Source organism: Manis javanica, chromosome 11 (assembly GCF_040802235.1).
Source record: "Manis javanica isolate MJ-LG chromosome 11, MJ_LKY, whole genome shotgun sequence".
Lineage (NCBI taxonomy): Eukaryota > Metazoa > Chordata > Mammalia > Pholidota > Manidae > Manis > Manis javanica.
This window is the reverse complement of record NC_133166.1, coordinates 55,406,646-55,431,433: the sequence shown is the minus strand read 5'-3', so window position 1 is coordinate 55,431,433 and position 24,788 is coordinate 55,406,646. Positions and strand designations below refer to the sequence as shown.

At 38.0% G+C, this 24,788-nt stretch overlaps 1 protein-coding gene and 1 long non-coding RNA gene across 7 annotated transcripts in view; one reads left to right on the top strand and one right to left on the bottom strand.

Annotated features, from left to right (window-relative positions):
* The window catches only part of LOC140844426 (uncharacterized), a 45,041-nt gene extending 32,021 nt beyond the window's left edge, over positions 1 to 13,020 (top strand). The window contains exons 2-3 of the long non-coding RNA XR_012122680.1: positions 5,305 to 5,344; positions 12,453 to 13,020. This is a non-coding gene — a long non-coding RNA (uncharacterized lncRNA). The remainder of the gene's footprint in view (positions 1 to 5,304; positions 5,345 to 12,452) is intronic.
* TRIM44 (tripartite motif containing 44) overlaps positions 1 to 24,788 on the bottom strand; it is a 150,384-nt gene that overhangs the window by 27,392 nt on the left and 98,204 nt on the right. The gene's annotated exons all lie outside the window — the stretch shown is intronic.

Here is a 24,788-nt window from a genome sequence, read left to right as displayed (position 1 = left end):
ACATAGAAATATGAAATGTCAAAAGAACCTGGTTCAGACCAAAATCTCACAAACCCCAGAAAAAGGGCCAAATGAAACTGAACTCACCAATCTTCCTGAAAGAGAGTTCAAAATAAAAATCATAAACATGCTTATGGAGGTACAGAAAAATATTCAAGAACTCAGGAATGAATTTAAGATGGAGATTCAATTATTAAGAAATTCCATATCTGAAATGAAACATACAATAGAAGGATTTAAAAGCAGATTGGATGTAGTAGAAGGGACGGTATATGGAATAGAAATTAGAGAAGAGGAACACAAAGAAGCTGATGCACAGAGAGAAAAAAGAATCTCTAAGAATGAAAGAATATTGAGAGAACTGTGTGACCAATCCAAATGGAACAATATTCACATTATTAGGGGTACCAGAAGAAGAAGAGAGAGAAAAAGGGATAGAAAGTGTCATTGAAGAGGTAATTGCTGAAAACGTCACCAATCTGGGGAAGGAGATAGTGTCTCAAGCCAAGGAGGTACACAGATCTCCCAACACAAGGGACTCAAGAAAGACAACATCAAGACATATAATAATTAAAATGGCAAAGATTAAGGATAAAGACAAACTTTTAAAAGCAGCTACAGAGAGAAAAAAGATCACATACAAAGGAAAACCAAACAGGCTATCATGAGATTTCTCAACTGAAACCTTACAGGCCAGAAGGGAGTGGCATGATATATTTAACGCAATGAAGCAGAATGGCCTTGAAACAAGAATACTCTACCTGGCAAGGTTCTCATTTAAATTTGAAGGAGGGATTAAACAAATTTTTGATAAGCAAAAGCTGAGAGAATTTACCTCCCACAAACCACCTCTACAGTGCATTTTGGAGGGTCTCCTACAGATGGAAGTATACCTAGGGCTAAATAGATGTCATCCAAGGGATAGACAAAGAGTACAGAATATGATACATAACATACAAAGAATCGAGGAGGAAGAAAAAGGAGGAAAAAAAAGATGAACCTTTAGGTTGTATTTGTAATAGCACATGAAGTGAGTTAAATTAGACTGTTAGATAGTAAGGGAATTACCCTTGAGCCTTTGGTAACCACGAGTCTAAAGCCTGCAATGGCAATGAGCACATACCTATCTATAATCACCCTAAATGTAAATGGTCTGAATGCACCAATCAAAAGACATAGAGTCACTGAATGGATAAAAAAACAAGACCCGTCTATATGCTGTCTACAAGAGACTCACTTCAAACCCAAAGACACACACAGACTGAAAGTAAAGGGATGGAAAAAGATATTTCATGCAACTAATAGGGAGAAAAAAGCAGGAGTTGCAGTACTTTTATCAGACAACATAGACTTCAAAACAAAGAAAGTCACAAGAGACAAAGAAGGACATTACATAATGATAAAGGGTCAGTCTAACAAGAGGGTATAACTATTATAAATATCTATGCACACAACACAGGATCACCTACATATGTGAAACAAATACTAACAGAATTAAAGGGAGAAATAGAATGCAATGCATTCATTTTAGGAGACATTAACATACCATTCACTCCAAAGGACAGATCAACCAGACAGAAAATAAATAAAGAGACAGAGGCACTGAAAAACGTATTAGAACAGATGGACCTAACAGACATCTACAGAACACTCCATCCAAAAGCAACAGGAAACACATTCTTCTCAAGTGCACATGGAACATTTTCAAGAATAGATCATATACTAGGCCACAAAAAGAACCTTAGTAAATTCAAAAAGACTGAAATTGTACCAACCAGCTTCTCAGATCACAAAGGTATGGAACTAGAAATAAATTACACAAAGAAAATGAAAGAGCCCACAAACACATGGAGGCTTAATAACATGCTCCTAAATAATCAATGGATCAATGACCAAATAAAAACAGAGATTAAGCAATATATGGAGACAAATGACAACAATAATTCAACACTGCAAAATCTGTGGGATGCAGCCAAGGCCGTGCTAAGAGGGAAATATATTGCAATACAGGCGTACCTCATGAAAGAAGACCAATCCCAAATGAACAGTCTAAACTCACAATTAATGAAAGTAGAAAAGGAAGAACAATGAGGCCCAAAGTCAGCAGAAGGAGGGACATAATAAAGATTAAAGCAGAAATAAATAAAATTGAGAAGAATAAAATAATGGAAAGAATCAATTAAAGCAGGAGCTGGTTTTTTGAGGAAAAAAACAAAATAAATAAACCCCTAGCCAGACTTATCAAGAAAAAAAGAGAGCCTACACACATAAAAAGAATCAGAAATGAGAAAGGAAAAATCACTACAGACACCACAGAAATACAAAGAATTGTGAGAGAATACTATGAAAAATTATATGCTAACAAACTGGATAACCTAGAAGAAATGGACAACTTTCTAAAAAATACAACCTTCCAAGGCTGGCCCAGGAAGAAACAGAAAATCTGAATAGACCAATTACCAGTAAAGAAATGGAGTTGGTAATCAAAAACCTATGTAAGAACAAAACCCCTGTACCAGATGGTGTCACTGCTGAACTTTATCAAGCATTTAGTGAAGACCTAATACCCAACCCTTCTTAAAGTTTTCAAAAGAGTAGAAGATGAGGGAATACTCCCAAACTCATTCTACGAGGCCAACATCACTCTAATACCAAAACCACACAAAGACACCACAAAAAAAGAAAATTACAGGCCAGTATCCCTGATGAACATACATGCAAAAATACTCAACAAAATATTAGCAAACCAAATTCAAAACTACATCAAAAACATCATCCATCATGATCAAGTGGGATTCATCCCAAGGAAGCAAGGATGGCACAACTTTCGAAAATCCATCAGCATCATCCACTGCATCAAAAAAAGAAGGACAAAAACCACATGATCACCTCCATAGATGCTGAAAAAGCATTCGACAAAATTCAACATCCATTCATGATAAAAACTCTCAACAAAATGGGTATAGAGGTCAAGTACCTCAACATAATAAAGACCCTATATGACAAACCCACAGCCAACATCATACTTAACAGCGAGAAGCTGAAAGCTTTTCCTTTAAGATTGGGAATAAGACAAGGATGCCCAATCTCCCCACTTTTATTCAACATAGTTCTGGAGGTCCTAGCCATGGCAATCAGACAACACAAAGAAATAAAAGGCATCCAGACTGGAAAGGAAGAAGTCAAACTTTCCTTGTTTGAAGATGACATGATATTGTACATAAAAAAAACCCTAAAGAATCCACTCCAAAACTACTAGATCCAATATCTGAATTCAGCAAAGTTGCAGGATACAAATTAATACACAGAAATCTATTGCATTCCTATACACTTAACGATGAACTAGCAGAGAGAGAAATCAGGAAAACAATTTCATTCACAATTGCATCAAAAAGAATAAAATACCTAGGAATAAACATAACCAACGAAGTGAAAGACTTATACTCTGAAAACTACAAGACACTCAAGAGAGGAATTAAAGAAGAAACCAATAAATGGAAACACATCCCGTGCTCATGGATACGAAGCCTTAATATTATCAAAATGGCCGCTCTGCCAAAAGCAATCTACAGATTCAATGCAATCCCTATTAAAATACCTACAGCATTCTTCAGTGAACTAGAGCAAATAGTTCTAAAATTCATATGGAACCACAAAAGACCCTGAATAGCCAAAGCAATCATGAGAAGGAAGAATAGAGCAGGGGGAATTACACTCCCTGACTTCAAGATCTACTACAAAGCCACAGTGATCAAGACAATTTGGTACTGGCATAAGAACAGATGTACAGACCAATGGAACAGACTAGAGAGCCCAGATATAAACCCAAACATACATGGTCAATTAATATATGATACAGGAGCTATGGACATACAATGGGGAAATGACAGCCTCTTCAACAGCTAGTGTTGGCAAAACTGGACAGCTACATGTAAGAGAATGAACTCGATTATTGTCTAAACCCATACACAAAAGTAAATTTGAAATGGATCAAAGACTTGAATATAAGTCATGAAACCAAAAAACTCTTAGGAAAAAACACAGGCAAAAATCTCTTGGACATAAACATGAGCAACTTCTTCATGAACATATCTCCCCAGGCAAGGGCAACAAAAGCAAAAATGAACAAGTGGGACTATATCAAGCTGAAAAGTTTCTGTACAGCAAAGGACATCATGAATAGAATAAAAAGACATCCTACAGTATGGGAGAATAAGTGACATATCTAATAAAGGGTTGACATCCAAATTATATAAAGAGCTCATGCACCTCAACAAACAAAAAGCAAATAAGCCAATTAAAAAATGGGCAGAGGATCTGAACATGCACTTCTCCAAAGAAGAAATTCAGATGGCCAACAGGCACTTGAAAAGATGCTCCACATCACTAATCATCAGAGAAATGGAAATTAAAATCACAATGAGATATCACTTCGCACCAGTAAGGATGGCTACCATCCAAAAGACAAACAACAAACGTTGGCGAGGATGTGGAGAAAGGGGAACCCTCCTACACTGTTGGTGGGAATATAAATTCATTCAACCATTGTGGAAAGCAATATGGAGTTTCCTTAAAAAACTCAAAATAGAAATACCATTTGACCCAGGAATTCCATTCCTAGGAATTTACCCTAAGAATGCAGGAGCCCAGTTTGAAAAAGACATACACACCCCTATGTTTATCACAGCACTACTTACATTAGCCAAGTTATGGAAGCAACCTAAATGTCCATCAGTAGATGAATGGATAAAGAAGATGTGGCACATATACACAATGGAATATTATTCAGCCATAAGAAGAAAACAAATCCTACCATTTGCAACAACATGGATGGAGCTAAAGGGTATTATGCTCAGTGAAATAAGCCAGGTGGAGAAAGACAAGTATCAAATGATTTACTCATCTGTGGAGTATAAGAACAAAGCAAAAACTGAAGGAACAAAACAGCAGCAGACTCACAGAACCCAAAAATGGACTAATAGTTACCAAAGGGAAAGGGACTGAGGAGGATGGGTAGGAAGGGAGGGGTAAGGGGGAAAAAGGCGCATTACGATTAGCACACATAGTGTAGTGTTGGGAGGGCACAGGGAAGGCAGTATATCTAACACAGAGAAGACACGTAATGATTCTATAGCATCTTACTATGCTGATGGACAGTGACTATAATGGGGTATGTGGTGGAGACTTGATAATAGGGGGAGTCTAGTAACCATAGTGTTGTTCAAGTAATTGTACATTAATGATACCAAAATAAATTTAAAAAAAGATTATTAGAGATTTATTTCTCTCTTCTCTACCTTGTAGCAAGCCTGTATTAGACCGGGGTTGATGCTATTCCACAGAGGTAAGCTTATAAATCTGTTTTAAAGAACTTCAGGTGCAGCTTCTGCCATAGCATGTCCTTCCCCTAGTCTCATCAAAACCAGAGGATTGAAAGCCATAAAAAATCTGTGGCCTGGTAGAAACACTTCTGACAATACCACTCTTGACAGTTATTTGGAACACATTTAATTCCTTATGTTCAATTTATCCTACCCACTCATTTGTTAATGCAACAAGCATGAATTGAGTGCCAACTGCACGTATAGCTCTAGTAATAGGAGTCACCATACACTGGCAGTTAGTAAAAGTTAAGCATGGTGCCTAACCCATTATAAGAATCAGGTCACTCAATCCTCATTTCATCCTACAGTCATCACGATTATCTCCATTTTATAGACAAGAAAACAGAAGCCGAAGAGCTCATGTAAATTGCTTAACTGGTTAACAAATAGTGGGCCAATCCTCTAACCTAGGTCTTTCTGACATTAAACCTTGTTCTGTTAATTACAACGTTCTAGCAAGTAGGTTTTGACCATGTACTTGGTAGTAGTACTTATCAGGGTGCTAGCTGTTTCATGAATTAAGAAGAAAGAAAACTTTGAAATATACTATAATCTTCTTCAGAGCAGGAGCTCCACTTTGTTCTTCTCTGCATTCCCAGTCCCTCAAACAATGCCAGTAGTATTTGTTGAATTGGTGAGAATGTGGCTCCTGTCTCAAAGATATAGTACAGCTAAAGAGATGAGTTTGCATAAAGCCTTAAAATAACAACACAAGAGGAAAACCAAGACAGAAAACTCTATAGAAAAAAAAAGGTGTGAGTGACTACAACCAGGGACTGGGTAGATAATGTGAATTTTTAAAAATGATTGAATTTTGGGCCAGGTGGAGACTGGTAAATTGGAAAGTGCATGTCCCATCTAATGGGCCAGCAGGTCAATATTATGGCAAAATATAGATCCACTATTGCCAGAACTTTTGAATTTTCAAAACTTGAAAGAAAAATCCTTTTTGATGTAAAGACTGCCAATTTTTAAATGCTGGTAATTCATAAATTGAAAAAATACTTTATAAGCCAAACAAAATACATCCGTATAGATCCAAACAAATGACAGATCAGCTTGCAATCTTTGGATTAGACTATATTTCACAATCTTTTACTACCAAGGAATCCCATATACTTTCATGGGCTTCAGAATTTGAAACTCTGTGTCTAACAAATAGCATTTCATAATATATTTATAAATATTATAAAATTAAATAATCAATAACTGACGACAAATTAGATCACAACGGGGGGAGAATAGCTAACACAACTTTGTCCTTTTGCAGTTAAACGTAAGATTTCCCATTACAATTTTTGAAATATTGAAAATAGTTCCAGACTTTTATTTCTTCCTTCATAGATCCCCCCAGTATATGAGGACTCTAATTAGAAATTACTAGACTAAACAAGTGGGCTCTAAAATCTGGTGGTGTAGTGGGAAAATATGGGATTTGGAGTCAGACAGAAATGGGTTGAATCCTAGTTCCTTAACTCACTAGTTGAGTGTCTGTCAACAATTATTTAGCTTCTTTTACTTGTCTGAAAAATGGGAATGATTTGTGATCCATATTTTTCTCTCACCATCACCATCTAATTAAAAAAACACCTCAGATAATGACCCATTTAATAAAATTATAGATTAAAACTGTTTCAGCTCAAAAATGAACAAAAGGCCCTCTATCATGAACAGGATCCCTGAGGATATGCACATGATGGAGGAACATACCCCTATTCCCTTCCAATAAACCTTTCAACCAAGGATGACAATTTGAGATTTAGAGCTGGAGAGCCAGAAACTTGGTGTGTTATGAGTCTTGCCTAAATCCATGCTCTGCCTTCTGTAAGTAGATGTCAAAGGGTCTATTTATCTTAATACCTCATGCTAAATGTCAAACAAAACACTTTATCTTTGTTCCCATTTTACATAATTAGTAATAACTGAATTAACCTGTATAGTGCTTCACTGTTCACAAAATCACTCAACACACAATTATCACATGCTACTCACAGCACCCAGGGAGGCAGGTGAGGCTGAAGTCAACCCCATTTAGTGAATCAGGAAACAGATTCTAAGAAGTTGGAATTAGTTCATGGTCACCAAGTTAGCAGGAGATGGAAATAATTCCAGTGACTTAAAATCATGGTTTTTCTCATATACTCTGAGATGCCATGAAAAATGAGAAACAGGGATGCTATTAGGAGCCATTTGCTGGTTGAATGATCACTATTCTGTTTATCTGTGAAATGCTAGGTGTATAAAAAAATGAAACATGTTCTTTGATGGATATTAGACATGGATCCTCAGGGGAACTCTGTTATCTAATTATTAAAAAGAACTGTTAAAAACTATAAATTGTCATCTTAGATTATACACGATTTTGCCTTTCTAGGGTAGCAAAGGAGAATATCATTCAGTTTTGCTTACTGTTCTCAATTTCCCTTCTGTATTGCCCCTACCTCGGGAAAGAGAAGTTCTACAAAGCACATGACTCTTTTCCCCACCACAAACAATCTTTGCATCATAGCTGTGGCATGATGAAGGGCAGCTAATTAATAGACAGATGAACTGGCTGGGTTTTCTCTTGAGACTGTGGTGAGGCAATATTCAACCCTGAATGCAAAAACTGCTATACAGCTGGGGCCAAAGTGGTACCACGGCAAGCTGAAATTAGAAGGGAAGAGGAAAGAAGTAGTAAAGGCTTCTCTGTGAGGTGGACACTGAAGCAACAAGGAGAAAGAGACAAAGAAAAGAATGGAGACGGGGAGAGCAACGTCTGATCTTAACCAATTCCCACTCCTATCTCTACCAGGCTCAGAAATACTTCCTTTGACTGGGTCCTGGGAAATGCATCATATCTTTTCTATACCCCACAGTGTTATCTGAACTAGTTTGGGTGGATTTCTAGTCCTTAGAATCAAACAGTCTCAGACAAATAAAGTAAGAAACAGGACCCATATTTTTAACAGAGAACAAATGAAAGAGTAGGAAATGGTTAAAAAGAAACTAAACTCTCTTTCCTTTAGATTGCACAGAAAGAGAGGGGGAGAATGAATGAATGAAACTTCAAACAAAGGGCCCCAAATTATAGCTACCTCAAAATATGTCGTTTATTTCTATTACATCAATGCTCACTTTAGAACCAGAATGTCAGCAAATCTCTCTTCTTACAAAATAAAGCACAATGCTAACGATTTAAATAGTGATATACCACACACTTTCCCATTGTGAATTATCATTCAAAATCCCTTTGTAACCAACATAGCTTACTATTTTGATATTCATTCTCCATCTTCCACCAATCAGCTTCCTGCTCTCTACCTCTCTTTAGGTCACTGGTTTGAATGAGTCAACATCTGTGAAATCTTTTCTGGTTCCCTAGGAAGAACTGGTTGGTTACCTTTTACTCTGTTTCCCATAGTACTTAACACTTTTCTCTACGTGGGTTCTCATACTGGTATAATTCTTTGCTCATGAGTTTCATTTCTCAACTGGACTACAAATGCCTTGAGAGCAGGGTCCATGGCTCATTCTTTATTTCTGTTGTGCCTCACACAGTGTCTGGTACACATGCTGGTAGAATAAATCAATGCCTATTAGCTGTGTCACATGGGAGAGTTCCTGGAAACAGTAATTAAAATTTAAAATTTTTCTGTAACAAATCAACTGGAGTTACAACTATGCACACAAATTGGCTTAACCATTTCAACTGAGTTTGCTTATATTTTAGTTTTTTTAAAAAAAGGTACCAATATCATGTCAGAATTTAAATAACTACTTGTTAAAAAGTTGTATTTCAAAACACTGCATGGGGCTGGAGACAGGAAAGAGGTTAAAAATCTCACAGTATAAGTACAACTCTCATCTTTGGTGAGCACAGGCTGAATTATAAATTAAATACTGAAAAGTCAAAGTGATTACTTAACTGAATAACCATATGGAAAAAGTACCAAACCCAGCATTTTGGCTGAAGCAGTTAATATGACAGGATACAGAGCTGGACTGAGTTTCCTAACACAGTTTATGGGTCAAGCAGACACTGGTTGATGGCAACTCAGATTTGTAAACTACTTCTTATGGTGCATAGTGAAAACAGTCTCTTCTCTAATAATGGCACTTTTCTATTGGCAAAGCTGAGAAAGGGGGATAGAAAGCCATTAACAACTATGATGTGATGCTGAAAGGGTTCTGCCAAAGGTCAGAGTGTCACTTATTCACTGTGTTCACCTATTTCAAACAAAGAGTTGAGTCTTAAAGAGCTAAACTGTGATTGAAGTACTTATTTAGCACCATACTAAAGTATGGTGCTAAATAAGATGGACTGGTGTCTGAGGCTGTAACAGGTACTTCCTGCCACCTCTCCTACTAAATTAAAGTTATCTGAATCCCAGGGAAGGTGTTACTTAATTTATTCATCTAGTCATTGATGGAAAAGTTGGAACAAAGACCCATCAGAGGCAGTTCCGTTCTAATCAGTTTACTCCACTGGAGAGCCACAGAGCAAGAAAGGCCCGTCCAGCCTGAACAGAACGATCCAAGAAAGCAAAAGAGTAGAGGCAAAGGTATGCCCTGCTGTCTTTTCAGTGCAGTGATTGTTCACATATTAACACTGCACAGCAGAGAAGAGAGGCCAAATGACTGCCAAACATTTTCCATCAAACCAGTTACTCCCCTTCTCAAGGAAAAGCACAAAAGAGAGGCAGAAGCATGCCCTTGAGAAGGAGGAAGAATTGGCAGAAGTTTCTTGTTATATGGATATGTGAGGGTGAGGAAAAATAAGGTTTCTTTCTAAACGGACTCCCCAAACAGGCTGACATTGCAAAGATGTTATAATGTAGAATACGCTAGAGGAAGCATATAAAGATGCCAGGACACCAAATGATGCTAGAGAAAAATTGTGCACAAGGCTCTACATTAGTTCCATGGCTTAAGGCCCTGTGTGCTTCCAAGGGTCCCACTTCGGAGATTAAAAATAAGTTCTATCTCCTTTATGCATTCAAAACAAAGCCAAGGAAAAAGTGAGAAGAAAGGCATACAACCCAATAGCCTGAGAGAAATACAAAATGAAGTTATTTTAACATCTGTCTCTCCAAACCAAACTTCTTTGCTAACAGTACCTCTCCCAGTAGTCTGTGGTCTCCTAAGAGAAAGACCTTGAATTCTTAAAGCCATAGAGGGATAGAGCTGGAAGAAACCTCAGGGATGACATCAATCTTAGGCTTCTCATTTTATAAATGCTCAAATCCATTTTATAAATGTTCAAACTCAAGCCCAGAGAAGTTCAGTGACTTGTCTGACTTCATGTAACTAAGTAGTGGCAGGCCCTTTCATTCATCCTCAAATCCTGGCCTAAAGAACAGCTTTCCTAAGCCATATGATTCCCAAGTGACTATGAAATGATGCTTATACATCATAATTTTTGCTTAAAAACCAACTAATATAAAGCATATCTTTTCATACCTTACCTAAGGAGCCATATTGTTTCTCCTCTGACCAATGTTGGTGTTCATAATTCTGAACTATTTCTTTCTCAATAGAAGCTGACAGGTAATGCAATGAAAGTTCTACTTGCTATAAGCTGTGTTATCACTTGTAGCATGGATCCTATAGTAATGAAAGTTTCTTATAAATAACTAAAATCTAGTCATACACACAAAAGAAGAGCCAGGTGATGGTTTATTCATGAAGTAGAAGGACAGGACTATCCTAAGAGGCTAACCTGCTGTTGCCTCTACTCCCAGACTGAGGGAAGGGACGTATGGAGGGACAGGAGATGTTACCTGTTCCTGGAGACACAGACTGAAGGCTGAGACAGACTGTAGGACCAAGAGGTGTTTCAGTAGAGGCCACTATGGGTGTGGGGCTAAGAGAATCATGCCTTCCTGCCTCCACTTTCAGTCCTTTAGTTCTTTTTGAATTGAGTCAAATTACAAATGTTGGTTCTATGTTAAGACAATGAATGGGGAGAAAAGAACTAGTTTTCTGTGATGGTAATGAAATTAATAAATGTTAATTAACAAAATCAGAATTCACTTACTTAAAACTTACTAAATGCCTAGTAAGTGCTAAGCACTTATATGGGAATATTGGCCTGGGCCTTGAGGCTTTGTGTTAGTGGTAGTCTGTCAGCTGCATAGAAGAAAGGTATGCTAATATTACCTCAGTTACAGAGAAGTTATTTTAAGAATGCTCAGGTAAGTAAAGAGGACAGGCAACATCATTCCAGCTCTAGTGCCACACTGACAGCAAATGTTCATGATGCCTCTTCAGTAGTGGCTTCTGTGGCTGTCCTTCTAGTGCTCTGCTATTATGGAGATTCAGCTGTCTGCTTTTTAACCTGTACAACTTCTACCTTGCCTTCAAAGTCCAACTCAGTTCCTCCTTCTTCCAAGAGTTCTTTAATTCTCTGGTCTTTATAGTTCGATTTTGGACATAACCATTTCTTCTCTATTTTATGTCTATGCTGGATCATACCAACAGCCTGTGAGCTTCTGAATGGCAACATTTGTACTTAATTTTTCTTTCTCTCAGTAACACTTAGCAGGTTTTTTATACTATTTGCTAACAGTACACATGAGCAATACTTTGCCATGTTCCACACTTGCAAAATGACTGACTCGGATTCATGAACCCTTGGCCATTTGTTGAATAATAATGATCCATAATAGCTAACACTGATTTAGGACTTACTATGTGCCACAGTGCTGATCTGAGAGTGCTCTAAGAATAATAATTTCATTGAATTTTTACAGTAACCCCCTAGGGGTAGAGGCTGCTACCATCCTCATTTTCCAGATATGGAAATTAAACATGGAAAAATTAAATAACTTGCCAAATGTCACACAGCCAATAACTGGTAGAGAACCAGGGTTTGAACCAAAGTCATATGACTGCAGAGTCTATGTTCTTAGCCACCTCTCTCTACTGCCTTCTCAGATCACCACTGTAGGCTTGCACTGAAATTAACTTAAAAATATTTAATAAATAAATATTAGATAAATGAAAGTTTTCTTGCACACATCTCCTGTAAAAACGGGTTTTAATCTGACTATTCAAGGCTAATTTCTTTGGTATTTTCAATTGCAGCTGCACATGTGCCCTGTCTGCTCTGTTTGAGTCTTCTGAGAAGGGCCGGGATGCAGAAGGGAGAACTTTGGAAGGAGTAAACTGTGCTCTCAGGACTGTGGTAGAAAAACCCTGGAGAGAGATCTGGGTGGTGCTCTTTCCAAGTTCTCAGCAAGTAATGGGCTACACAGGCGCTTTCATGGCAGCGACCATCCTTTTTTCATGCCTTGTGCATGATGAGATTGGAGAACAGCAGCTTGTCTGAGATGCAGTAGAGCTGGCTGCTGTCTGGAAAAGCCAGTGTGAACCCAAATGTATTATCCTGAGATATTTCCTAAAATAAACATGCTTTTTGTGCTGATTCCTACTTTCCCAACCGATGCCTGACTTTTTCATCTTTCTCTATTAATTTAATTAATGAATTAAGGTATCATTGATATACAATCTTATGAAGGTTTCAAATGAACATTGTTCATTTGTTAATTATTACATCCCCCCTATTATCAAGTCCCCACCACATACCCCATTACCGCCACTGTGCATCAGAGTAGTAAGATGCTACAGAGTCACTACTTGTCTTCTCTGTGCTATACTGTCTTCCCCATGCCTCCCTATATTATGTGTGCTAATCACAATACCCCTTAATGCCCCTCTCCCTCCCTTCTCAGTCACCCTCCCTCCCAAACCCCTTTCCCCTTGGTAACCGCTAGTCTATTCTTGGGTTCTGTGAGTCTGCTGTTGTTTTGTTCCTTCAGTTTTTGCTTTGTTGTTATACTCCACAGATGAGTGAAATCATTTGGTATTTGTCTTTCTCTGCCTGGCTTATTTCACTGAGCATAATACCCTCTAGCTCCATCCATGTTGTTGCAAATGGTATAATTTGTTTTCTTCTTATGGATGAATAATATTCCATTGTGTATATGTACCACATCTTCCTTATACATTCCTCTTTCTTCATTTAAAACAATCTTTCTAGAAGATGTTTCTCTTCCTCGTTGCCTTTGAGTGACAGGGTTGACATCTGGGAAGAAGGAAGTCATCTTGTTGTAAAAGGTTATGTCTCCATAAGACCTTTAAGTTGTTTCAAATTCAGTCGTTGTCTCTGGAGTTCTGAATCAAGATAAGAAGTACTCAAGCCAGAGGAATGGAACTAAGAAGGGTGAGCTCTGCCCGAATCAACCATCATCATCAGCTAATAAACAAATCATTACTGAGCCTCTACCAGATGGTTAGGCTTGCTGACAGTATGGAATCTTTGCCTGTGGGTTGCTTATGATGAAAGGGGAAATGGCGGAGGATAGTCAAGATTATAACATACAAAACAATCAGATAACAACAGGATAACACACAATTAAAAACTAAATGTGTGTTTCAAACTCCAGAAGTTTGAAGAATCAGTGTGATACAGTGGTTAAAGAATATAGGCTTTGGGGTCAGAGATTCTGGGTTGGAATTTCAACCTCATCACCTACCAGCTATATAACCTTAGCCCCACTATTTAAACTCTCTAGACCTTGGTTTTTTCATGTGCAAAATGGAGATGGTAATAGTGTCTAAAAGGTTACTGTGAGGATTGAGATGATTCATTCATTCAGCCAATAAAAAGAATACTTATTGAGTGCCTTCTTTCTGTAAGGCACCATTCTAAATGCCACGGGACATGCAGATGCCCCTGAAATCTCAATGGCAAAAATGAACATTGATTTCGTTCACATACTACATGTCCACTGTGGATCAGTTTTAGCTCTGCTCCTTTCTCTTTCATTCTAAGACCAAGGCTAAAGAGCAGCCCCTAGATGGGACATACTAGCAAAGGGCATAATAACAAAACTGCAACCCATCCCAGTAGAGCAGGAGGATCACTGTTGAGGCAGAGTGAGAAGCAAATTCCAGACATGATATAATTCATACTGGCATTCTAAATGGAAGAATTATGTGATCTTCTTTGTATCCAAAAGACCTTTCTAGTATCTATGTGAAGAATGGAATGGGAGGGAGAGTGGAGGGGGAGGGGGAGGATGAGTAAGAGTTGCAACAGGGGAAGGCAGTAGGATTCCTGGAGACAAATTATGTGACCAGCACCAGGTGCAGTGGTGGTGGTAAGTCCTTGGATTTGATGTATACTTGAGGGGCAGTCCCACAGAATTTGCTGATTAACTGGATATAGAATGTTAACAAAAGAGAGATATTGAGTATGGCTCTTAGATTATTTGCCAGAGACATGATGATGCTATTTACTGAGGAGGAGAAGTAAGGATAGCAGCATGTTGGAGAGGGAGGAATTTGAACACAGGCAGCTAAGACAGCAGACACAGGATATACAGAAGAAGAAGGCCTCACCTCAAATCTTGACTCCTGCCACTTCAGCTATAGCTGGGCAACCTTATACAAGTCATTCAGTTTCCTCATCTACATAATAAGGGAACCACCTCTCAGGTTTTGTTAGTATAAGGAAATGAAGTGTCTGTGCGCACCCTGTAAATTGTACAGGTGTCCAGTCAAGGTCAATTTTCTATTTTCTTTGTAATTTCTGGTAAATGTTTGTTTAAATGACTCATATATGACCTCATTTATGAACCTCAGAGTAGGCAGTACAGAGCTACTGCTCCTACATGACTGATGAGAAAACTGAGGGGTGGAGAGGTTCTACTGAAGGCCTGGCATCCTGGTCTCACTGCCTTTGTGCCTTGGCCTTCTAAATCAGATCCTGGTGTATAATTCACTTGGCATTGCCTGGCCATATCAGGGCAATCTCTGACACACAGAAAGCTGATCACCTCCATGATCATGAAAAAAACAACTATACCTTAGATGCAGCCCTTAACAGTTTGCAAAATACTTTCATATATATGTTATTTTCTTGGTTCCTCCTATACTACAATAAGCATGTGGCAGCTACTAGATATGAGGCACTATCCTTTGATGAAAGGATAAGCCTACTTTATACACTGACTTAAAACTAGAAAGATGCCATTGTTCTGTATTGCTTTGTATTTAGTAATATTCCTTATCACTGTCTGAGTCACTCAATCAATATTTGAGGGTCTGTTCTATACTAGGCAATGTGCTGAATGGTTGATATATATTTGTACCACAACTTTTTCATTGGTAAAAAGAAGGAATAAGATGAAAAGAAGAAAAAACTAATTTATGATGGATAACTTATTTTCTGAATGGAATTTAGACATTCAAGTTAGATTTTTTTAAAATGTCAATTAAAAAAAATATCCCAGTGGCCCTTTAGCTTCCTTTTCCCAGGAAATGCATCAGTTTCAATTTGTAGCCCTGACAGCTATACTTTCAATTGTGTTGGAAATAAATTACATAAATAACAATAGAGAAATGGTTCAGAAATCTTGGTTATTTGAAGTAGAGTACAATGAGGAGGAGATTTCAGCCTCAGAGATGTGGACTCTTACCATATTGCCTTATATTTCTTATACCCTCTTTTGGATGCAAGTCATCAGCAACAGGTTTCAACATCTAGTGGAGAATGAACTGTATTCCTTCAGTTGAGAAATGCTGTTTCTAAAGTACATTTATATGACAGGGGTTAAAAAAGCCTTATTGTGTCAATGAATTTGGGAATTCTGGATTAAACAAAGTAAATAGGTTTCACTATTACAGAGCTGCTCAAAGCCTTTATTATATATGGTACATGTGGAACTCCAAGAGGTGGATAAGTAAGCATTTGTCAAACTTTCTGGACCATGGAACCCTAGTTTAGAAGAGGAAGTCAATGATTCAAATAATGAGTGTTCCATCTAATACAATTGGGAAGCTCTCAACTGGGGGATTTCCTTTTATAACTACATCTTTTTGTAGGCATACATCTTTTTGTAGGCTGCTGATTCTTTAAGCTTGTGGAGAGTTGAGCAGACACACAACAGATATATGTGAAATGTGGAGGACAGACCAATCACTACATAGCAAACACTGTGAAAACAATGGTTTTGGTTTTGATTTCTATAAAACTCCAATATCTAGCACTTCCTGCACATAAGAGACACTCAATAAAATTTGTTAAATAAATGGATAAAGGAATGAAATTTGCAGAAATGAAAGGTTATGGTGATTTCAGAATGAGTGGCCACAATTTTTGTGTTTTTAATGATTTCACTTTTCATATCTAGATTTCTAGACAGTGCTTACTTAATTTTCTTAGAACAAAAGAGTGACAATTATTCCAATAGCTTTTTGCATCATGATCCTGCACTAATCTAATAAGAGAAAGGTTACATGGCTCTTTGTTGATGAACAGCACATTAATGAGATCTCCCTGAAATAATCCCACCTCTATTATACAGGCAATATTACATTTTCCAGCATAATTATTGTGTCAGTTGAGCTTCCAAATTTTGGTATTAATTGTTTCACTTGCAAAGGTAACATCAACTTATTTGTTTGTCAAACCTTTGGAAAATCAAGGGGAAGTTCAGTTTTAAGTAGTCATTATTAATCTATACTACTCTTTTAATTATATCTTCTGCATACTTTCCCACCAGGAAATAAAACCGGCAAGTTTTATTTCCTAAAATAGGTTTTAAGAGAGGACCTGACAGGTTTTTCAATCCTTCCTGGAGACTACAGAATGTAATCTCTTTAAGGGCATAGATCTTAATGGTTTGTTGAAAACTGTATTCCTAAGCACCAAAGACAATGCCTACAGCAAAGCAGGTGCTGCATAAATACTGCTGATTGAATGCTGCTTCTCCCCGAGACTCCCCACTTTAAAGTAAAACCAGTCTCTCCTTTTCTCTCTTTCTCATGTGTGCACACACACAATAGAATACAGGGAAGTCTAACTATAAACTATGGTATTTTGTCCATGAAACATATGTAAGCCATGGAAGTTTGGGTAAAATATATCATTATGGCAGTTTTGGACAGTCTGTATGCACTATAAATGACACAAGTCACTTCTTCTCCCAAGCCTTAACCCAACACCCTGAGCCACAGAACAAGTTAGGAAGGCGAAGGCGTCATGATTCACAGTTATTCATCTGATCAGTCAGAGCTTGGAACATAGGGCTAATCTGTGAAGTATAAGTTGGATAGATCTCAAAAGTACAAAAGGACATTGTTCAACATTGCTCATTCAGTAACTTTTTATTTTGTAGCTTACCTTACTCTACTAGAAAAATATTATTTTTATTTTTACTATAAATAGTTTGTATCTACTTAAGTCTGATTTTATTCTAGATTGGGACCATGACTTTCCTATAGAGTAGTATAGGATTTATCTTATAAATACAAATCAAGAGGATAACAGATTTCAGTTCATTGACATACTAGCCCTGGGACTTTGGGCTAAGTGCTGAACATATATCTAAGTCTGACATGAAAATAATAAAGACTCCTTCCTTCTCAGTTGTTGTAAGGATGAAATGAACTGGATAATCCATGTGCAATGCTTAGTTTACTTGTGTTATTTCCATCTCTGAGGGATGACAGAATAATAACCATGAGGATCAATTACCTAAGCAAGTTCATGAACTCTGCAAATATGCTTTTATTTTCTTTCAAATAAACCATCTTCCCCATTCCATCCACAGACATAGAAACTCACAACAAATATGCTTTGTGGGTCCTGTTTCATCCCCAAGCATGAATTCTTCCTACATAATTTAGAAAGCATATCTGGATGGTTTCTGACTGGGTGATGGTGATGTCCTTTAGAGTAGTCATTCATCTGGCCTCTGTATTTCTTCTCATAGCCAATGTGATGTTTCCCTTTCCTCATTTGGTTCCTCAGAGTCTTGGTTGGCTGGGAACTCGATCCTTCATTTTAGTTTACCAAAAATTCCTAACCAGAGGGGATGAGAGTTGAATTCTAGGGGCATACTGGCCTGAAGCATCTGTATCTGGCCTTTTCATCTATGCAGCTTTAGTGGTAATTGCTATGTTTTCCCTCCTGAAACAATTATCCGCTATTTCTCTCCCTATCTCCACTTCACCCCCCGGTTAATTATCAGTTCTGGAATTAAACTGCTTGCCTCTCCTGCCATTGCCATGACAACGGTTGGCCTGCACCTGCCACTGGGTGAACAGTGGCTCTTTCAGAAGAGGCAATGGCAGTTGTTAGCTTCACAAAAGCCAGGGAGTAAACAAATGTTTACCTGTCTGGGGAGAGAAGTTCCTGTTCCCTCCACCTTGGCATCCTAGCAAGTTCCACCTTAGCTTCTGTCTCAGACAAACTGCTTGTTGCCATTCAACAAAGGAAATGAAAAAATTTCTCTGATAAAAATGTCAAATCTCCGTTGGTTTGTCACAGTTGCACCCATTGACTTTACTTATGAGTCTTCCATCTCCTGAGAAAGGCTGTACAGTGTAGCAGCTGAAAACACAGACCTTTATGCCTGATAGATTGGGTTCTAATCCTAGTTGAGTTACTGTCTAACTGTGTGGCCATGGCTTACTCATGTAACCTCTTACAATATCAATTTCCTTATCTGTAAAAAGAGAATTAGAGTAACTATACCTCACAGAGTTGTTTTAAAGCTTTGAAATAATACATGTAGGTCTGTTCAACACATAAGCAGGGATCACTATTACTGCTGTTTAGCTGTTAATCTTGAACAACCCTGAAAGTCAGGGCAAAGCTGGCAGCTTGGTCAGTTTTAACTGGTCCTATCTGAGTGGCAAAGTCTGTGCAGGTGAAATGAACAAGCACACTACCCACAGCAGCTACACCTAGATGTATCTACTAGCCAGGGGCAGCTGAGAAACATTTCTTTCTGCCTTCACTGCAATTCTGTCAGCTCCTCCTTCTCTGTACTGTTTTTCTCATGCTCAATCTCACTTTCCTTTAAATAGAATTGATGGAACCAGAGGGGAAGGAGACATGTACTTACCAAGGAAACAAAATGCTTTTCCGTTTTACAACCACAATGCGATCTACAGGAAATAACTGGTAGTGGTGCTAGTAGGTGAGGGGGTAAGAGACCTTTATATAAGGAAGTGTTTTTCTTCTCTAAAACTCCTGCTTATGGATAAGGAAGTATTTCTTTTATGAATCTACAACCACTTATAGTTAGGTGGTACTGGGACCAAGTAAGCATTGACACATGAATATTGGTCTTTGGCAAAGACCTCACCAGTTAGGGTACCCCAGTTTTATCTTGGCCCTTGGCCACCTTTCTTAAACTTCTAGAGTTACTCCTTGCAGTTCTAATTTGAAAGAAACCTGCACTCATTGACTCTAAACTTCTCACCATCTTGAAAAGAAAAATGAAAAAAATAATAAAACAGCAAACACCAAACCAAAACAAAAAAACATGCCAACTTCAGCTCGCAGCATCTGTTACAGATGCCTGCTGTGGGTTTCTGGGTAAAGATGTAAATGCAGTTCAGCTACACAGAGCTGTACAAAAAAGCAAAGAATTCTTGGAAGCTGTTGGGAAAATGGAATTATTGACCTCTTGCCTGCCTCTCACTGGGAAGAAGTGAGAAGAGTCTGGAAATAGCAGGTTTCTCATAAAATGAAAAAGACACCATTAATAACAATTTTACTGTGGCTGCCATAGGTGAATGGGGCATAGCCCATGACATCAAATTTAGTTATTCTTAAAACACAGATTGGAGATTTGTGACTTGCTAAAATCCATTATGTACAATGCCGGTCCAAAATGGCTACGAAGTCAAGGAAGGAGAGAACTAGGCTCCAGCTAGACTCTTCAGCACCAGTTCTAACTCAGTGACAAATGAGACATCAATTTAATTCTTTGACTAGCTTTTCAGAAACATCTATAGTCTTAAATCTATTTGGATAATGTTGGTGCTCTGGTTTTCCTTTTCTCCTCCTTAATTTAGAAGGAATTAGATAACTACTTTCTAAACTTGATTATTTTAATTAGAGGAAGGCTGGAGCTGTCAAAATAGGGGTATAAATAAGATACAAATCAAGCAATTTACTTTTACAACTACTTCTCAGTTGCTTGTTTCTTCATCTAAAAGAAACTGAAAAGGAGAATACTTTCAATGCTTCATACTTTATTTGTCCTTTAGCATAATATGCTATTCTGATGGGGAAAATGAGGCATAAAGAAAGCAAATGATTTACCCATAAAAATTATGAGATGTGACTACAGGAAGAAATGTAAGATTCAGAAGTCTGTCCATTTCTCTTAAAAAGAGAACAATCACATTACCCATAAATAGGATAATGCTGTAGTCAACAAGTAAAGTCTAACAGGAAATGGCATAAACCTTTTGGCATCTCAACATGGAATACAAGGCATATAAGACTCCTGACAAGGTGGACTCACCCACCTTTTAGTCTTGTCTCCTGCCACAAAACAGTTATGAAGTTACCATTCCTCACCTGCATTTTCACTCCTCTGAGCCTTTAGACATGCTGGTCTCTTTGCTCAGATGGCCTTCTTACTCTTCCCATCTGGAAAAGCCAACTGCTATCTACCCTTCAAGGTCCAGCACAAATCCTATCTTTTCTGATTCTCTTTTCTACTCTACATCCGACATATTTATTATAGAGGACCGTTATGGTGCAGTGGTTAAAAGACCACATTCCGGAGTCAGATTAGTTGAGCTTGAATACTGGCTTTACCACCTTTTAGCTCATGCATGTATAACATCTCAGCCATTCAGGTTTTCCCATCACAGAGAAGAAAAGAAAATAATGTACACTTATTAAAACTGTTGTGAAAAATAAATGAGATAATGTACTTCCTGTCACATAACTGGATTTCAATAAGTGTTTATAACAATTTATAATTATTATATTGCACTTAAATGTGACGTTAAAATTACTTAGTTCTCTCTTTCAAACTAGACTTTGAGATCTTTAAATGCAAGGCAGTCTTTATCACCTTCATACCATAATGCCTAGCATGAAGTCTGGCAACACAGCACAGTCAAAAATGTTTGCAAACAAATGAATGAAAGAATTCCTCTTGCAACCCTTCTTGCTTGAGAGATTAGGAAACAGATCTCCTGGAGGTGACTGTTATCCTGATAAACTCTGAGGTCAAAGATATGAACAAGTTTAACCTGCCAAGCATCATAAATACTGTATTGGATGGCAAACAGAAGCTGATTAGAGTAAAACCACAGCATGCAAAGTGACATCCAGGCTCTTTCCTATTATGTCTTTTCTCTTAGCATTACAAAGCCAGAAAAGGCAGACAGATGTGTGTCAGAATACAGGCTGTTCCTAGTCAGCATTTCTGGTGTGAGGCAGATGGAATAAGCCAGCAGCACCCTGGCTGAATCTTCCAGCTGTGAATGGATTCTCTGGTTATATACCAATATGTAGAAAATAAAGTGTCTCTTGCAAGCAAATACCTGAAAATCAGTTACTTTAGCACAGAGGCTTGCTTTTATTATAGATAGGCAGCATAATACAGAGCATGGCTTTATCCTCCATTGGGCTAACTAAAGGAAAAACAATCCACATCAGCAGGGGAAAACCAAGTCAGCTCAGGCACCACAACAGGGAAATGTGACTGGTAAGAAATCCTCTATGCTGAAGGCCAATTTAGATGTTGAAACCCACTTTTGTATAATAAGTAGTCCTGGCAATTCCACTCCATGTCATAGTATCAGAGCCATTTTTTTTTGGCTTCTAGCTAGAGGTCTTTTGAAGCAAAGATAATGCAAAAACCAAACCATGAATTTGCAATCAGAGAACAAGAAAAACCTAAGTGTATCACTGACTTGTCTTCCTCTTATCTCCACAAACTCAGTCATCAGGAAGAGAAGTGCCATATCTAAGAACATAAGGTTATTACTTTAGAGAGGGGAAAAGACTGCTTACTATATAGCCACAAGAACATTTCTAAAGAAATAAAAACTGAGAAGATTTTTTTCAAGTCTACCAAGTTATAGAATCTATAAGCAGGTTCTTCCTACTCCATGTCTGATATAAGGCTGTATTCCTCCACACAACTATATCCCAAATAACTGGGTAGGGAATAAGAGAAAGAATGGCTAGTATTTATAGTAAAATAAAAAACAGACTACAAAGAGGCAAAGAGGTTAAATGACTTGCCCAAGGTCAGTCACCGGCAGACCAAGAATAGAAGGTGGGTCAGCTGACTCTCCTTGAGCTCCTACTCCTTCAGAACTTGTTGCCTGTTTGATCACAGAATCAGCATGGGTCAGATTCACACTGATCTTAGCAGGAACTTTTTGCCTGAATAAGAGCCAGCTCTTGAGATAGTGTGGCTGTTACTGTGAGAAAGCCATTTTTCTCTTAGTTAAAAAAAGTCACAGAGTATCTAATGGCAAATCAAAATTTAATATTGATCTTGATCTTTTCTCCTCTGAGCCCAAGAGTTTAAGGGAGCTTCCCTCTCTGACTTCCTCCTACTACACAACCTTTCAAGGCAGCAGATCCTATTGCCACCCCCGCTCCTAGAATATATATGTATTCCTTCTCAACAGGCTCTGGCAGGAATAGAGAAGGAGCCAATCTGTGAGGGAGTGAACACAAGATCTCCCATAATAGCACAGAAAAAACAGAAAATTGCTGCTGAAAGTGTAAATTGCTTTTTTTTTTTTTTGCTTGAAAAAAAAAATCACTCTGGGCTTCAAAGACACCCTCTTAGAAGATGACTCCACAGTGGTTAATATCCATGTTTTACATATTAGGGTTTTTGTTCCTCCAAGCTTCTAAGTATCCTTTCCATCTATATGACTATAACATGGATATGAAGAGTGAACTACCAGATAGATGGGCAGTAGTAAACTAATTCTGTGGGGTCAAAGGAAGGCTTTGTTGCCATGTCTCCAGGGAGTCTAAAAGCACCTCCTTGCTAACAACCCTCAGAGGACACCGCATAAGGAGAAATGAAGACATATCCACTTATAATGAGAGCCTAAAAAAAAAAAAGTAGTTTTCAGAAAATAAAGACCCTTGTAATTCAATGTCAAAGCAAGTGAGAACTCTCAAGGTAGAGGAATAAGACAAAGGTGATCCTTTAAGGAGTATGTATGAACCCTCAAGGCTGTCATTCAGGGTCACAGAGAAGTGCATTGGCCTCTTGGAGAGAGTCTGAAGGGCAGCTGATGGCGTGAGCTCTTAGGCCAGGCTAGATTCAAGTCCTAGCTCTGCTCCTTACCAGTTGACCCCACAGAATGACTAGTTATGTAATCTAAGGCAAATTAACCTTTCTGAGCATTAATTTCCTCATTTAACAAGGGGGATAATAACTACATCATAAGCTTTACATGAAGGTTAAATGAAGAGATGCATCTATATCCATATATAGTAGACATATATCCATATATATATCACATTACATAGGAAACCTTCAATAAATGGTAGCTATGGTTATTATTGTTATTAATTAGCAGGACAACTACACAATAAAATTCAGGGCAAGGAATACACATAACCAAAGCATAAATATTTGGCTTCCTTATGCCAAACAGGTTGGGAAGGCAAAACTGAAAAAAAGAAAGAAAGCACTAAGAATACAGCTGGTAGAAAGGGAGGAACACATAATTTATTACAAACAAATACATTTCAATAGGACAGGGATTCTCCTTTGTTCCTGCTACCATGGAGTTTGATTGTAATTCAGTTCTCCCTGGACTTTTGTGCAGGTAGTGGGGGAAGTGGCTGTGTGGACAGAATGCAAGTAAAGGAGACACGGGTGTAATAACCCAAGCAGACCTGGGACACAGGGCCTCCAGATTAATTTCTCTTGCATCCTCTATGAGGGCAAACCCACACTTCCTTTCTGCCTCCCTTTACACATCCAACTCTCATTTAATACTGTCGGCAATACAGAAGTCTATGGAACAAAACCGTTTGGCTTATTGAGATGGTAAAATGTGTATGATAAATGAGAGAAATTTCAGATCAAAGGCAATCTGCCCTGATGTGTTAACTGGAATTAATTGAGCCAAATGGTAGTTCAAGGCAAACTGAATGAATACAAAAATAGAAATTTAAAGGGTAAAAAGAAAATCTGACTCCTCTTCCCACCAAATTGGAACATGTTCTTCAAGTGTTCATTGTACCGAAAAAGGGTTCTCTCAAGGCCTAGTTCGACAGAATTGCTGTTGACATCCACAGAAGCTTGACTTGAGGGAGACAGCCTGACATCCTGGTTGCTAGTATAGAAACTCAATGCTTTACCACTGTCCTGCCAAAATGACATGAAGGTATCTGCAATTAAACTCTAAAACCAGTATCTTAACACTGAATAATACCTTTAAGGGAGTTAATCTCATCATAAGGTTTCTACAGTCTTCAACATGACTCTGGCATGTAGCCATAAAGCAAGGTAAGCATGTTCATCTTAACCAGGCTCTCCCAAGACATAAAGGCCATTTCTACCCTGTGGAGTCTGCACATTACATATGCTCAGATGTGTTCCTTATATTGAT